General features: G+C 40.7%; 1 protein-coding gene across 9 annotated transcripts in view; it reads left to right on the forward strand.

Annotated features, from left to right (window-relative positions):
• Positions 1–15067, forward strand: part of B3GALNT1 (beta-1,3-N-acetylgalactosaminyltransferase 1 (Globoside blood group)) — a 71547-nt gene that overhangs the window by 44065 nt on the left and 12415 nt on the right. Inside the window, exon 1 of one of the 9 annotated variants that reach the window (XM_087440098.1) lies at positions 6771–6847. The exons of the other annotated variants lie outside the window; for them this stretch is intronic. The gene's annotated coding sequence lies outside the window, so the exon portion shown is untranslated. Of the gene's footprint in view, positions 1–6770; positions 6848–15067 lie in introns of those variants that run through there. 9 annotated transcript variants of the gene reach the window in all.

The raw sequence follows: 15067 nt of genomic DNA on the forward strand, positions 1-15067 counted from the left end.
AGTACTTTGTTTGCAAACAGTATATAATATCTTTTTAAAATATGTTTTTAAAAACAAACATCAGATGTCTTCTACATCAATACACTGAGGCAGGAGGCGTCTGTTTTAATAAGGCTTGAATGCCAGGCATTCTTCCCACATCTCAGAATACACCTGAAGTGGCACTGCTGCAGCATCGGGGGTTCAAGGGCAGAACTGGGGTGGTGGAGTATTAGGCACTCATCCTTACTGTCTGCCTGCAACTGGTTAACAGCCTGGAGAGTTCTGCTTGACGTGGGGATTTTTCTTAAACTCAGTGAACACTTCAGATTCATTCTTAAAAACCGAACAATTAAAACAATTTATGCAAAAATGAGACCTTTTCTATATACTACATTTTAAACATTAGGAGTAACAAAGTCATGGAATCTTGGAGTGGGAGGGGACCTTAGAAGTTACCTACAATAACTTAAAACTCAAGGAGGACTTAATCTCTGTGAACATTTCTGTTGGTGAGGAGCAGCCCTTTCTGGAAATCTATATTGGACCCTCTCATGAATTTTTTTTTTTGGTGAGGGAGATTGGCCATGAGCTAACGTTTGTGCCCCGTCTTCCTCTACTTTATATGGGACCCCGCCGCAGCATGGCTTGATGAGCAGTGAGTACGTCCGCACCCAGGATCCGAACCTTCAAACCCCAGGCTGCCAAAGCAGAGCGTGCGAACTTAACCACTACGCCACCGGGCCAGCCCCTATATTGGACCCTCTCACGAATTTTTGTCTTTGGGCTTCCATTTGCTTCTGGAGTTAGACTGACGTAGTGTTCAAAATATTTGAGAGCATCCATGATGGCCCTTCTGAGCTTTTATTTTCCCCAGAACAGAACATTCCCAGTTCCTTCAGCCCCTGCTTCATCTGGACCTTATGGGAGATGACAAACCAAACCCTTAACCCATGGGGTTACCTCCTCTGAATTATATCTAACTTGTCAGTGGTCCTTTTATTTTATTTTATTTTATTTTTATTTTTTTATTTTTTTTTGTGAGGGAGAGCAGCCCTGAGCTAACATCTGTGCTAATCCTCCTCTTTTTGCTGAGGAAGACCCGCTCTGAGCTAACATCTATTGCCAATCCTCCTCCTTTTTTTTTTCTTCTTCTTCCCCAAAGCCCCAGTGGATAGTTGTATGTCATAGTTGCACATCCTTCTAGTTGCTGTATGTGGGACGCGGCTTCAGCATGGCCGGAGAAGCGGTGCGTCGGTGCGCGCCCGGGATCCGAACCTGGGCCGCCAGCAGCGGAGCGTGTACACTTAACCCTAAGCCACCGGGCCGGCCCCAGTGGTCCTTTTAAAATGGAATACACGTATGGCTATGGGATTATGACCCCTTCTGCCCATTTTTTCTGTTTCTTGAACCCAGGAGTGTATTAGGATTTGGTGTGTGCGTGTTGGGGGAGGGGGACGCATTATAGGATTAACTCATGGAAGTTCTTTTAGCACTGTCGTTCATTCACAAGTACATGAGGAATGCTTTCCATATGCTGGACACTGCTAGATGCTGGGGACACAGTGGTGTGCAGAAATGAACATCATCTCTGCACTGGGGGAGCTAGCTGGGGCCTGAGAGGTATCCTGACCCAGCCCCCTAGTGTTCCAATGAGGAAAGCAACTCTCCAGATTCAATGACTTCCTCCCCACCCCAGCTGTTAGAACTAAAAGCCTTGTCTCCTGAGTCTCCAGTTACTCCTTAAGCTAAAACCTTAAGGTCTTTTAACTCAGGCTGCTGTTAAAATGATCCCCCATCCTGCTCTTACGCAGTTGGTTTTTTGAACTCTGATATAGGACAGTAAAGTTCTTCCCATCAGATTTCATCTTGCTTTAGCCCTGTTCCAACCTGTTGAAAGCTTTTTAGGTCATAATTACATCTTCTAAGGAATTTGCTATTTTTTTCCTGCTTTTTCTTATCTACAGAATTGAATAAGCCTATATTCATTTGTCTTTGATAAGAAATATCGGGAAAAGGCTGAAGATTGGCCTGTGATTAAATCCTAGAGATTTTCTCCCAGGTTGACAGAGATGCTCAAACAACCTTAAAACGTAAGCAGGAGGGTGGGTTGGTGGCTGGGTTGGTGCTGTATCCTCACAGTCCAGCACGAGTCCAAGAAATGTGTTGAACAAGTGACTGCATGGAAGATGCACTGGCTGTGATGGGTCAGCCGATTTTGAAACCACCCAGGCACTGTCGTTGGACTCACATTTTCCATTTTGTCCTGAAGGACTTTTCAGTGCCCTGCCCTCTTCAGAGAAGCGTAATTCTTTTTTTTTTTTTTTTATAATTTTATTTATTTATTTTTCTCCCCAAAGCCCCAGTAGATAGTTGTAGGTCATAGCTGCACATCCTTCTAGTTGCTGTATGTGGGACGTGGCCTCAGCATGGCCAGAGAAGCAGTGCGTCGGTGCGGGCCCAGGATCCGAACCCGGGCCGCCAGCAGCAGAGCGCGCGCACTTAACCGCTAAGCCACGGGGCCGGCCCCAGAGAAGCGTAATTCTGTGTGTTATCTCAGGCTTCCCTTGATCTTCTAGCTGAGGGACCCTGTTGACAATGGGGGTGAGGTGAGTCAGGTGGAATGTTCTGAGGGACCCTGCTGGCTCCTGATGGTCGCTGATTTTGTGTCTCCATGTTCACTGATGTTTACAGAAGCTCAGCGACTTGTTCAGGGTCATTTGGAGTATAAATTAATTAACATTCCCCTCAGCAATTCCTCCGTTTCTGAAAAGTGTATTTGGAAGGGAGGACAAGTTTAAAACTGGGTAAGAATTAGAAAGAGCTAAGCATGATTTGCTTGGAGATTGAGTGGTGTTTGCAAATATATTAGGCTTTCCCTTTTTTTAAACGTTTCTAGTTTAGCTTTGACAACTCTTCATCCCTGAGGAAGATCAGAGGTGCTGCACTACGTGGAGGAAAGTATGGAATGCCAGGCCAGCGGGATACAAACAAGTCAGGAAGTGGTTACAGACCCCGCTTGGGGGCGAGGATGGCTGGATTCCCAGCCCTGCTCTGCTGGCTGCGAGACCCTGACTGAGGAAAGGTCCCCAGCTGACAGTCTCCTTAGCTGAAAGATAAATGTCATAATAACGGGGCCCATCAAATAGTTGGAGGTGTGAAAAGTGCTCACTGCAGTCAGGGCCGAGCAGAGCTATTGCTGAAACGAGGAGAGAGGGGAGCCTGAGGAAATGGATAAAATGGAAAGCAGGTTCTTTTTATCGTAAACCTTTGTTTGCCCTGACAGAGTAAAGCATATTTCATTTTGAAGCGTCATTAAATTAGGCATATATAGTGGTTGTAGTTCATTCACTCAATAAATAAAATTTGATTCGCTATTAAACGCCCAGCTGTGTGCTTCAAGGTAAAAAGATGTAAAACCTTATCAAATATGCACAATCCTTCAAGTAGTTTGATGCCACTAAAATATCTCAGACCTCAATTTGAAAAGGTTATTTTGTAGTTCTCTGGTTGCCAGAAGCACCTGTTGTAGGACTTCTTACAGTGCAAATCATGCCCAGAAAAACAGTGTCATTCAGTTGTAGGAAGACCGTGGTGCAGAAGAAAGGGTCATGGGAGAGAGGAGCACACGAGTGGAGGAACCAAGAAAGCCCACTTGTGGCGTTGTGGACCTCTGTGAGTAGTTCCTGTGGGCTTATGTCTACAGGGTAGCAGAGCAATAGGAATTTTAAGATCCTAGAGGAGACATAGTCCTTGGACTCTAAAAGAAGGCATACTGATTTGGAGGGAGAAGGTGGATCGACCAGGGTTGATTTGCCTGTTTAAATGTGTATTAGAGCTTGTGATGTCATAGACATTGGGAGCTAGCATTTGTAAATGGAAGGAATATGGGCAAATGAGAGTGAGTGAGATGGAGCGTATAGTGTGGACTTGAATAATAACCATCGACTTAGCTCTTACTGTGTGCCAGCCCCGTCCTAGATGTTAAACGTGTCATCTCATGAAACGTGGTTTCTGCTGCAGAAGGTCTGGGGGCCCGAGGCTCTGCATTTCTAACAAGCTCCCAGGTGGTGCCCACGCTGCCTTCTGAGGGGCTAGAACAGCATGCTGGAGTCACCTCGGAGGCTTTAAAAATACTGCTGCCTGAGCCTCGCCACCCTCTGAAACGCTGATTTAGTTGTTCTGGGATGCGGCCTGGTGTCCAGAGTTTTTCAGCTTCTCCAGGAGATTATAATATGCAGCAAAGTTTGAGAACCACTGGGTTAAGGAAAGAAGGGGGAAGAGAGAAGAGGTAGTCGGAGCTCACTGGTTGTGTTTGTTTCTGACATAATTGGAGGCGGTCAGGGTGGACCAGTTTTGACTGCTGTGTTTGTGAATTAATGTGTTCAGCTTGGGAGGGTACTCCTAGGGACATTTTCCTCAAGGGTGTGTATTCACATGTGGTCCCCCCCTTATAAGGAACAAGAAATGGTTGATGTGTGTAATTATGATTTGTATTAAACTCAATGTGCATAGGACCTTTTTTTAGACGATTAGCATTTCCAACCCTTTTGCAGTATTGTTTCTTATGTAGAAGAAAAGTAGGAATGTTGCACAACTGGTAATAGTTTCATAGTGATCTTTAGTACATGTTTTCTTTTTGGATGACCCTGGATCTCACATGCTTGGGCTTAGAATTTCAGTGAAACTTGTTTTTTTGTTTTTTCCTATCTGGACATTTTAAAATGCACATGATCAGAATCAGTGTAGCCTATTAGAAGAAGGCTTTGTGTTAAAAGATAGCTGAAGAAAAGTAAATATCATCTAACAGAAATTCAGGAGGTTATTCTTGGGTTGAGCTTATTCTTGGGAATATTTTCTTAATGTATTAGGTAGATAAAAGCACGTTTCCAGACCATTTGCACCGTATTCAAATATTCACCAAGCACCTCCTGCATGCTGGGCCCGGGGATATGGCCGTGAACAGGATGGGCTGGGTCTTTGCACAGACCTCACAAACCTCACGTTATGAAGGGAGCAGGCAGTAAACACATAGACAGACAAAAACTTCCCTGTGGGGTTAAATGCTGAGAGTTAAGAGGGAAGTGATAGAAAATAAGGGCTGGGGAAGTACTTGAGGTAAGAGGTCAGGGAAGGACTCTTCTAAATGCCATGTTGCTGAGACCTGCAGCCTGAGAGGGAGCCAGCCTTTCCAGGAGCCAGCTTTTGAGTCAGAGGGAGAGCAGGCGCAGGCCGTTGTGGCTGAAGTAGGAGGGGAGGAGGCAGGGGCAGATGAGGTGGAGGCTTGTGTATTCCTGTGGAGAGACAGACTTGATAGCTTCCTCGAAAATATTACATTGGTATCTTGAAGCTTTTATTGTCTTTGTGCTGTTTTTTGCTTTCACAAAATTTTCTCTAATGAACATACATTGGCAATTGAAGAAATTTATGCATCTTTTAAATAATTAAATTTGCTTTTATTTTGCAGAAAATAACCAACGTTTTCACATCCCAGGATAGAATTTCAGGTTATTTTGGCTTAAATAATTGTACCGTTGCAGTACAATTGTTCTGTTTCTCTGCAGTCCTTGCATTTGAACTGATTCCTTCATGCCCACCCCCCCCCCCCAATTTATTTTCTAGTGCCCAGCGTGGTTTTTCTTTCTTTCTTTCTTTATTTTTTGGTGAGGAGGTTTAGCCCTGAGCTGACATCTGTTGCCAGTCCTCCTCTTTTTGCTGAGGAAGACTGGCCCTGGGCTAACATCCGTGCCCATCGTCCTCCACTTTATATGGACAAGCAGTGTGTTGGTGGGCACCCGGGATCTGAACTCGTGAACCCCGGGCCGCCGCAACTGCTGCGCCACTGGGCGGCCCTGCCCAGCATGTTTTTGATGCAAAATAGAAAGGTCTGTATCTGCATGAATTAGTTATTACTGTTGTTAATAATTCATGTCTCAGGTTTTGAGGGTGGGAATCGAGTCCTTCTGTGTAAAGATGTAAGGCTGTGGTGCTGCTTGACTGTTTCTGTCAAGGTTCATTGGATGCAAGAAATTAGAAGCCACTCAGAGCAGCTCTGGTCAGGAGGAGTGTGGCAGACTCCTGGATAGGAAGGGTGTGGCTGAGACTGTGAGATTTGAAGTCCCGTTTGATTTTGTCTCCACCACGTACAAGCCCTGACTGAGCAAGTTACTGACTCTCCCCGAGCCTTGGTTTCCTTCCCTTTTAAATGTGAACAGTAAAGGTTTGAAGAGTGCCTAACTTTGTGGGCTCTCTTGAAGATTACATGAGGTGGGGCCTGGTAGACCCTGCTGGTGCTGTTGGCACGACTGGGGCCCCCAGGGCCAGCGTGTCTCGGAGACACCTGCCAACACTGACCGCACGCGGTAACCAGACACACAAGTGACTGATGGGATTGCCAAGCTCTTTTCCCGCTTCTGCTGAAGTGTAGCATGCAAAAGAGAAGTGCACAGGTTAGAAGATGAGTCGTCAGAGTGAGCACACCTGGAGCCACCGTGTGGGTCAAGAAGTAGAGCATGGCCAGCACCCCACACAGTCCGCGCAGGCCCCTCCCCATTGTATTTCCTCCCTCTCCCCAGAGGTGACAGTGTCCTGAGTTCTAACCCCACAGGTTCCTTTCGCCTGCTTTTCAGCTTTGTGTAAGTGGAACTGTAGTGTCTGTTCTTACTGTATCTGGCCTCTTTAGCTCGACATTATGTTTGAGAGATGCTCCATGGTGTCATGGGAGGCTGTAGGTTGTTCGTTTTCATTTTGTATGATGTGCTCTTATATAAATTTATTTCTCTCTTCTACAGTGGGTTGTTTCCAGGTTGGCTGTATCGTGAATAGTGTGTTATTACGAACCTTCTTGAATGTATTTTGGCGTCCTTACGTACGTACACATTGTTGAGTGTTGTACCTAGGAGTGGAGTTGCTGTATTACTGGTTACATGTATGTCCAGCCTTAGTGAATAACACAAAAAAGTGTTCCAAAGCAATTGAACTGATTCAATTTTTTTTACTCCCAACTACTCTTAAATTTTTGTTTATTAATTCACAGAAACTAGTTTCTCAATTCAATAAATACAAAAATGTTCTAGAACAGGATTTCCGGAATGTGGAATTCTAGTCCTGCCAGAGGCTCTGAAAATTAAAATAGGTTCTTTGTTCAGATAAATTTGAGACACTGCATGATATATCCTCTTCTCAGAGAATGTATATTAATATATTAAAAGGTCTGAAAAGCTTTCCATTGAAAAATAATAGTTTAAATTTGTTTGAATGATTTCCGATTTTTTGGTCCACAGAGCTCGTGAGGCTGGAACACCTGTAACTGAGAGGCAGATGCAGGCTGTGACTGGACGGGGCAGTGAGGTGGCCGTCTCGGGCTGCCGTCAGTTCTGGGGCTTAATAACTGAGAAGCCAGTTACTTCTCTGAGGATAGTGGTTTCATTTGATGGTTAAAGCATTGGCACACTTAATAATCTGGACCTGACAACCTGTTTTGTCTCTGGAGGTTTCTGGGCTTTTTTGTTATTTGGGATCTTTCTTCAGCTCTTGTGGATCTGCCACAATAGCAGATTATTACAAATATATACTATAGAACAAGTGTCATGAAGAGATTCTGGATACCAGTCCTTTGTTTTATTTGTTGTAAATATCTTCTCTAAGTCTGTGGCTCACGTTTTAACTGTGTTTATGATGCCTTGTCCTGTAAGTAGTTTTATGTTTTAATGTGACCCAGTGTTTTTCTCCTCTCTTTTATGAGATATGCTTTTTGTGACTTGTTTACAAAGGCTTTTCCCACACAAAGGTCACAAATATATTCTGCTATATTTTCCTGTAATTGTTTTAGTTTTGCTTTTTTTGTGTTTAATTATATTATATACCTGGAATTTTATTTTGGAAATAAATAAGAATATAATTTTACTTTTTCCACATTTATTCTGAAACCATTTATTGAATCCTTTCCACATTGCCAATTATTGAGTCCCTGTGTGTGTGGGTCTCCTTCTGGCCTTGCTCTTCAGTTGTTTGATCTGTGTGTCTGTGAAACTGTTTTTTTTTTTTTGCTGAGGAAGATTGGCCCTGGGCTAACATCCGTGCCCATCTTCCTCCACTTTATATGGGACGCCACAGCACAGCTTGACAAGTGGTGTGTTGGTGTGCACCCAGATCTGAACCTGCGAACCCCGTGCCGCTTAAGCAGAGCGCACAAACTTAACCACTACACCACCGGCCGGCCCCTGTGACACTGTTTTGGTTACTGTAGTTCTGCAATATGACTTGATAACACCCAACGCACCCCCACCCCACTTCATTCTTTGTTTCCAAAATTATGTTGGTTATTCGTAAATCATTAAGTCCGTTTCATAATCCCGTGAATTTGTTGATTAATTTGGGGAAGTGGAATCTTTATATCTGAGTTTTCTTATCCCCGAACACATTCTCTCTCTCCTGTATTCACATCTTTTTTTATATTCTTCAGAAAGGTTTCTGAGTTTTCTACATCCGTGTCCTGCACATTTTTGGTTAGCTTTATTTGACACTCTGTAGTTTTTGTTGCTGTTGTGTTTTTCCTGTTAGATTTTTATTTTTTTTTATTGTTTCTGATTTGTAGGTGAGCTCTGTCCAGCATCTTGGTAAACCTGTTCTTACACGTCGTCTTTTTCCCCTTGAGTTTTCTACGTAGATGATTATATAATATGAAAACAATGGCGGTTTTTTTTCTCTTCCTTAACAATTTTTACGTCTTATCTCCTCTTCCTGTTCTAGTGGATAGTGAGGCTCTCTGGAACAATGCTGAGTAATAGAGGCAATAGTGTGCGTCCTAGTCTTCTTCCTGACTCTAATGGAAATGGTTCTGAAGTTTCATCATTGAGTTTGCTATAGTTTCTTTAACAGGTTAAGGAACTTTCCTTCTATTCCTAATATTTGTTTTTTTAATAATCATCTTTATTGGCTTCTTTGTTTTTCATTATTTTCTGCTTTATCTTTATTGTTCCCTCTATTTTCTTTTTTTAAAGTCAGCTTTTTTTTTTTTTTTTTTGGTGAGGGAGATCAGCCCTGAGCTAACATCCGTGCTAATCCTCCTCTTTTTGCTGAGGAAGGCCGGCTCTGAGCTAACATCTATTGCCAATCCTCCTCCCTTTTTTTTTTTTTCCTTCCCCAAAGCCCCAGTAGATAGTTGTATGTCATAGTTGCACATCCTTCTAGTTGCCGTATGTGGGACGCGGCCTCAGCATGGCCGCAGAAGCGGTGCGTCGGTGTGCGCCCGGGATCTGAACTCGCGCCACCAGTAGCAGAGCACGTGCACTTAACCGCTAAGCCATGGGGTCGGCCCCCCCTCTATTTTCTTTGTAATAACATTGGAATTTTTTTTAACTTCTTGAGCTAAGTATTCCTCTCACTTATTTTCAACCTATTTTTTAAAAAAATATATTATTCATTACTCTAAATGAAAGAAGCCAGACTCAGAAGTCTGCATTCTGTATCATTCCGTTTATGTGACATTCTGGTAAAGGTGAAACTGTTGGGACACAAAACAGGTTAGTGGTGTCTGGCGGTGGGGCAGGGCTGGTTGTAAAGGGACGCGAGTAGAATTTTTATTGTGAGGGATCTATTTTATATGTTGATTGTGCTGGTGGTTATGTGAGTGTCATAACTTACAGAACAGTGCGATAAAAAGGGTAGATTGTACTGCATGTAAATTATATACCAGTAAAAAATATCAAATGGATACAAAAAATGTATGTAAAGTAATTCTTCTTAAAAAGATAGATTATTTTTAAAAGATTATTAATTTTCTGCAAGGACTGCTTTAGTTATATCCAGTGCATTTTTATAAGTAGCACTTTTTTAAACAGGGAGGGGAAAATTTTTATTTTCATTGCTTTGAATTTTAAAGAATCAAAATAATATAAAAAGTAATATGTAGGGCCGGCCCCATGGCTTAGCGGTTAAGTGTGCGCGCTCCGCTATTGGTGGCCTGGGTTCAGATCCCAGGCGCACACTGACGCACCGCTTCTCTGGCCATGCTGAGACCGTGTCCCACATACAGCAACTAGAAGGGTGTGCAACTATGACATACAACTATCTACTGGGGCTTTGGGGAAAAAAAAAAAATAAAGTAATATGTAAGTAACAAACTAACATTACTTAAGTAATATGATAAAGTAATATTAAGTAATATAACGGTATAAACAGGGGTACCCTCACCCCTTTTTTGATCCTCCCCATTCCTTGCTGCCCACTTTACATGTGTGTCTTTCCATTGTTTTTCTCATGCACATACAAATATATATTTTTATTTCCTTTTCCTTTCTGATACAAAAGTTAGCAGATTATAAGCGTTGTTCTATACGTCCTTCACTTAATATGTTCTATAAATGTTTCCATGTCAGTACATAGAGAACATCTTCATTCTTTCTTTTTAATAGCTGTGTAGTATTCCATTGTGTGGATGTATTGTGGTTTATGTAAGGAATCCCTCATTAATGATCCCTTGGGTTATTCCTAATTATTTGCTATAACAAACAATGTTTCAACCAATAACCTTATATACATACATCATTTTAGACATATGTAGCTATGTCTGAAATAAATTCCAGGAACAAAATTACTGATAAAAGAGTAAATATATTTGTCATTTGTCTAAGTATTTCCAAATTGCCCTCCATAGAGGTGTTACCATTTTATACTCCACCAAAACTGCATGAGGGAATTTTTTTCTTTCCTTAATTCTCTTTAGTTTTTATTACTGAAATATTTTAAAGTAAATACAGATGTTTGACATTCTATTCCAAATACATCAGTGTATGACTCTTAAAAATAGGAAAATTAAAAAAATTTTTAAATTGTTTTTAATAGCTTTATTGAGGTATAATTTACATACCAAAAAATTATTTCATTTTAATTGTACAGTTCGAAGAGTTTTACTAAATTTATGGAGTTGTGCAAGCATCACCACAATCAGATTTTAAAATATTTCCATCACCCCAAAATATCCTTCATGTTCATTTGCAGACAGTCCTGGATCCCACCCCCAGGCAAACACTAACATACTGTCTACAGACTTGCCTTTCCTGGACATATTAATGGAGTCTTAAAATATATGGTCTCTTGTGTTGGGCTTAATTTACTTAGCATAATGTTTTTTAGGTTCATCCATATTCTGAATTCTTACAGCTGATATTGGTTATGGCCTATATCAGTACTTTGTTTCTTTTTATAGCTGAATAGTATTCCATTGTGTGGATAGACTACGTTTATTTATCTAGGAACATTTTCTTTTGTAGCCAGTTAACATTATCACACCTAACAAAATTAATAATCCTCCTAATCACCTAATATCTAGATTGTCTTCACACTTCTCCACGATCCAGTCCAGACGATACACTGCCATTGTGTATGTCCGTTAATCTCTTTTAATCTAGAGCCATCCCTTTTTCGTGGCATTGACTAGCTAAAGACACCATGCTAGTTGTCCCATAGAGCACCCCACCTCCTGGATTTGTTTGATTGCTTCCTTGTGAGGTTCCTTAGCTTGTTCTCGTAACCTCTGTATTTCTTGTAAAATTGGATTAGATTCCAGTTAAACATTTTGGCTAGGATGCATGAGAAACAATATTGCGTACTCCACATTGTATCTCATCAGGAGGCACAGCGTGTGCTTGTTGCACCATTTGTAATACTGAGATTGATGGTTGGCTGAGAGGGGTGGCACTCTGATTCCTCCAATGTAAAGTCCTTATTTTTTCAGTCCTTGCAAGGAAAATGTAATCTTTGGCACCATACAGATGTCTAGTTCTCCATCATCTTTCATTTGATGATCAAAACACTGATTGATAATCATTGCCTGAATTAGTAATTTCATAGAGGTTGCAAAATGATACTTTTTTTTTTTTTTTAGAGATTGGCAAACTTTTTTTTGCTTTTTATTTTTTTATTATGAAATTTTTGTTGTACATTATTGTTTGTCAGTCACCATATAACTGCATCCCTGCACCCCTTATGACCACCCCCACCCTCCTAGCCCCTGGTAACCACCAAATAGTTCTGTCTGTCCGTGTGTTGGTTTATCTTCCACATATGAGTGAAATCATGCATTGTTTGTCTTTCTCTTTCTGGCTTATTTCACGTAACATAATACCCTCCAGGTCCATCCATGTTGTTGCAAATGGGACGATTTTGTCTTTTTTTATGGGTAAGTAGTATTTCATGGTATATATATACCACATCTTTATCCAGTCATCAGTCGAGGGGCACTTGTATTGCTTCCATGTCTTGGCTATGGTGAATAATGCTGCGATGAACATAGGAGTACATAAGCCTCTTTGGATTGTTGATTTCAGGTTCGTTGGGTAGATACCCAGTAGTGGGATAGCTGGATCATGAGGTATTTCTATTTTTAATTTTTTGAGGAATCTCCATACTGTTTTCCATAGAGGGTGCACCATTCCCACCAGCAGTGGATTAGGGTTCCCATTTCTCCACAGCCTCTCCAGCATTTGTTGTTTTTTGTCTTGGTGATTATAGCCTTTCTGACAGGTGTGAGATGATATCTTTGTGTGGTTTTGATTTGCATTTCCCTGATGATGAGCATCTTTTCATGTGCCTATTGGCCATCTGTATATCTTCTTTGGAGAAGTGTCTGTTCATTTCCTCTGCCCGTTTTTCGATTGGGTTGTTTTTTTGTTATTCAGTTGTGTGAGTTCTTTATATATTATGGAGATTAATCCCTTGTCAGATATATGGTTTGCACATATTTTTTCCCAGCTGGGGGATTCCCTATTCATTTTGATCCTGGTTTCATTTGCCTTGTAGAAGCTCTTTAATCTGATGAAGTCCCACTTGTTTATTTTTTCTTTTGTTTCCCTTGTCTGAGTAGACATGGAATTCAAAAAAGATCCCTTTATGGCTGATGACGAGTAGTGTACTACCTATATTTTTCTCTAGGAGTTTTATAGTTTCAGGTCTCACCTTCAGGTCTTTGATCCATTTTGAGTTAATTTTTGTGTATAGCAAAAGAAGATGGTCTACTTTCATTCTTTTGCAAGTGGCTGTCCAGTTTTCCCAGCACCATTTTTTTTTATTGTGAAATTTTTGTTGTACGTTATTGTTTATCAGTCACTATATAAGCCCAGCAACCATTTATTGAAGAGACTTTCCTTTCTCCACTGTATGTCCTTAGCTCCTTTGTCAAAGATTAGCTGCCTATAGATATGAGGTTTTATTTCTGGACTTTCAATTCTGTTCCATTGATCTGTGTGTCTGTTTTTGTACCAGTACCATACTGTTTTAATTACTGTCGCTTTGTAGTATGTTTTGAAGTCAGGGATTGTGATGCCTCCAGCCTTGTTCTTCTTTTTCAGGATTGCTTTAGCTATATGGGGTCTTTTGTTGCCCCATATGAATGCTAGTATTCTTTGTTCTATTTCTGTGAAGAATGTCCTTGGGATTCTGATTGGGATCACATTGAATCTGTAGGTTGCTTTAGGTAGTATGGACATTTTAACTACGTTTATTCTTCCAATCCAAGTGCATGGAATATTTTTCCATTTCTTTATGTCATCATTGATTTCACTCAGTAATGTCTTATGGTTTTCATTGTATAGGTCTTTCACTTCCTTTGTTAAATTTACTCCTAGATATTTTATTCTTTTTGTTACAATTGTAAATGGGATTGTCTTCTTGAGTTCTCTTTCTGTTAGTTCATTGTTGGTATATAGAAATGCAACTGATTTCTGGAAGTTGATTTTGTACCCTGCCACTTGGCTGTAGTTGTTGATTATTTCTAATAGTTTTCCAATGGATTCTTTAGGGTTTTCTATATATAAGATCATGTCATCTGCAGACAGCGAAAATTTCACTTCTTTGTTGCCTATTTGGATTCTTTTTATTCCTTTTTCTCGCCTAATTGCTCTGGCCAGAACCTCTAGTACTGTGTTGAATAAGAGTGGCGAGAGTGGGCACCCTGTCTTGTACCTGTTTTCAGAGGGATGACGTTCAGTTTTTCCCCATTGAGTATGATGTTGGCTGTGGGTCTGTCATATATGGCCTTTATTATGTTAAGGTACTTTCCTTCTATACCCATTTTGTTGAGACTTTTTATCATAAATGGATGTTGGATCTTGTCAGAAGCCTTCTTTGCATCTTTTGAGATGATCATATGGTTTTTATTCCTCGTTTTGTTAATGTGGTGTATCACATTGATTGATTTGCGGATGTTGAACCATCCCTGTGTCGCTGGTATAAATCCCACTTGATCATGGTGTATGATCTTTTTAATGTATTGCTGTATTTGGTTTGCCAATATTTTGTTGAGGATTTTTGCATCTGTGTTCATCAGGGATATTGGTCTGTAGTTTTTCTTCTTAGTATTGTCTTTGTCTGGCTTTGGTATCAGGGTGATGTTGGCCTCATAGAATGTGTTGGGAAGTGTTCCATCTTCCTCTATTTTTGGAATAGTTTGAGAAGGATAGGTGTTAAGTCTTCTTTGAATGTTTGGTAAAATTCTCCAGAGAAGCCATCTGGTCCTGGACTTTTATTTTGGGAGAGGTTTTTGATTACTGTTTCAATCTCTTTGCTTGTGATTGGTCTATTCAGATTCTCCATTTCTTCTTGGTTCAGTTTTGGGAGGTTGTATGAGTCTAAGAATTTATCCATTTCTTCTACATTGTCCAATTTGTTGGCATATAATTTCTCATAGTGTTCTCTTATAATCCTCTGTATTTCCATGGTATCCGTTGTAATTTCTCCTCTTTCATTTCTAATTTTATTTACTTGAGCCTTTTCTCTTTTTTTCTTAGTAAGCCTGGCTAAGGGTTTGTCGACTTTGTTTATCTTCTCAAAGAACCAACTCTTTGTTTCATTAATCCTTTCTACTGTTTTTTTGGTGTCAATTTCATTTATTTCTGCTCTGATTTTTATTATTTCTCTCCTTCTGCTGACTTTGGGCTTTGTTTGTTCTTCTTTTTCTAATTCTGTTAGGTGTAATTTAAGGTTGCTTATTTGGACTTTTTCTTGTTTGTTAAGGTGGGTTTGTATCACTATGAGTTTCCCTCTCAGGACTGCTTTTGCTGCATCCCATATGAGTTGGTACGGTGTATTT

This window comes from Ceratotherium simum, chromosome 15, assembly GCF_057802395.1.
Source record: "Ceratotherium simum simum isolate JZ-2026a chromosome 15, ASM5780239v1, whole genome shotgun sequence".
NCBI classification, from domain to species: Eukaryota; Metazoa; Chordata; class Mammalia; order Perissodactyla; family Rhinocerotidae; genus Ceratotherium; species Ceratotherium simum.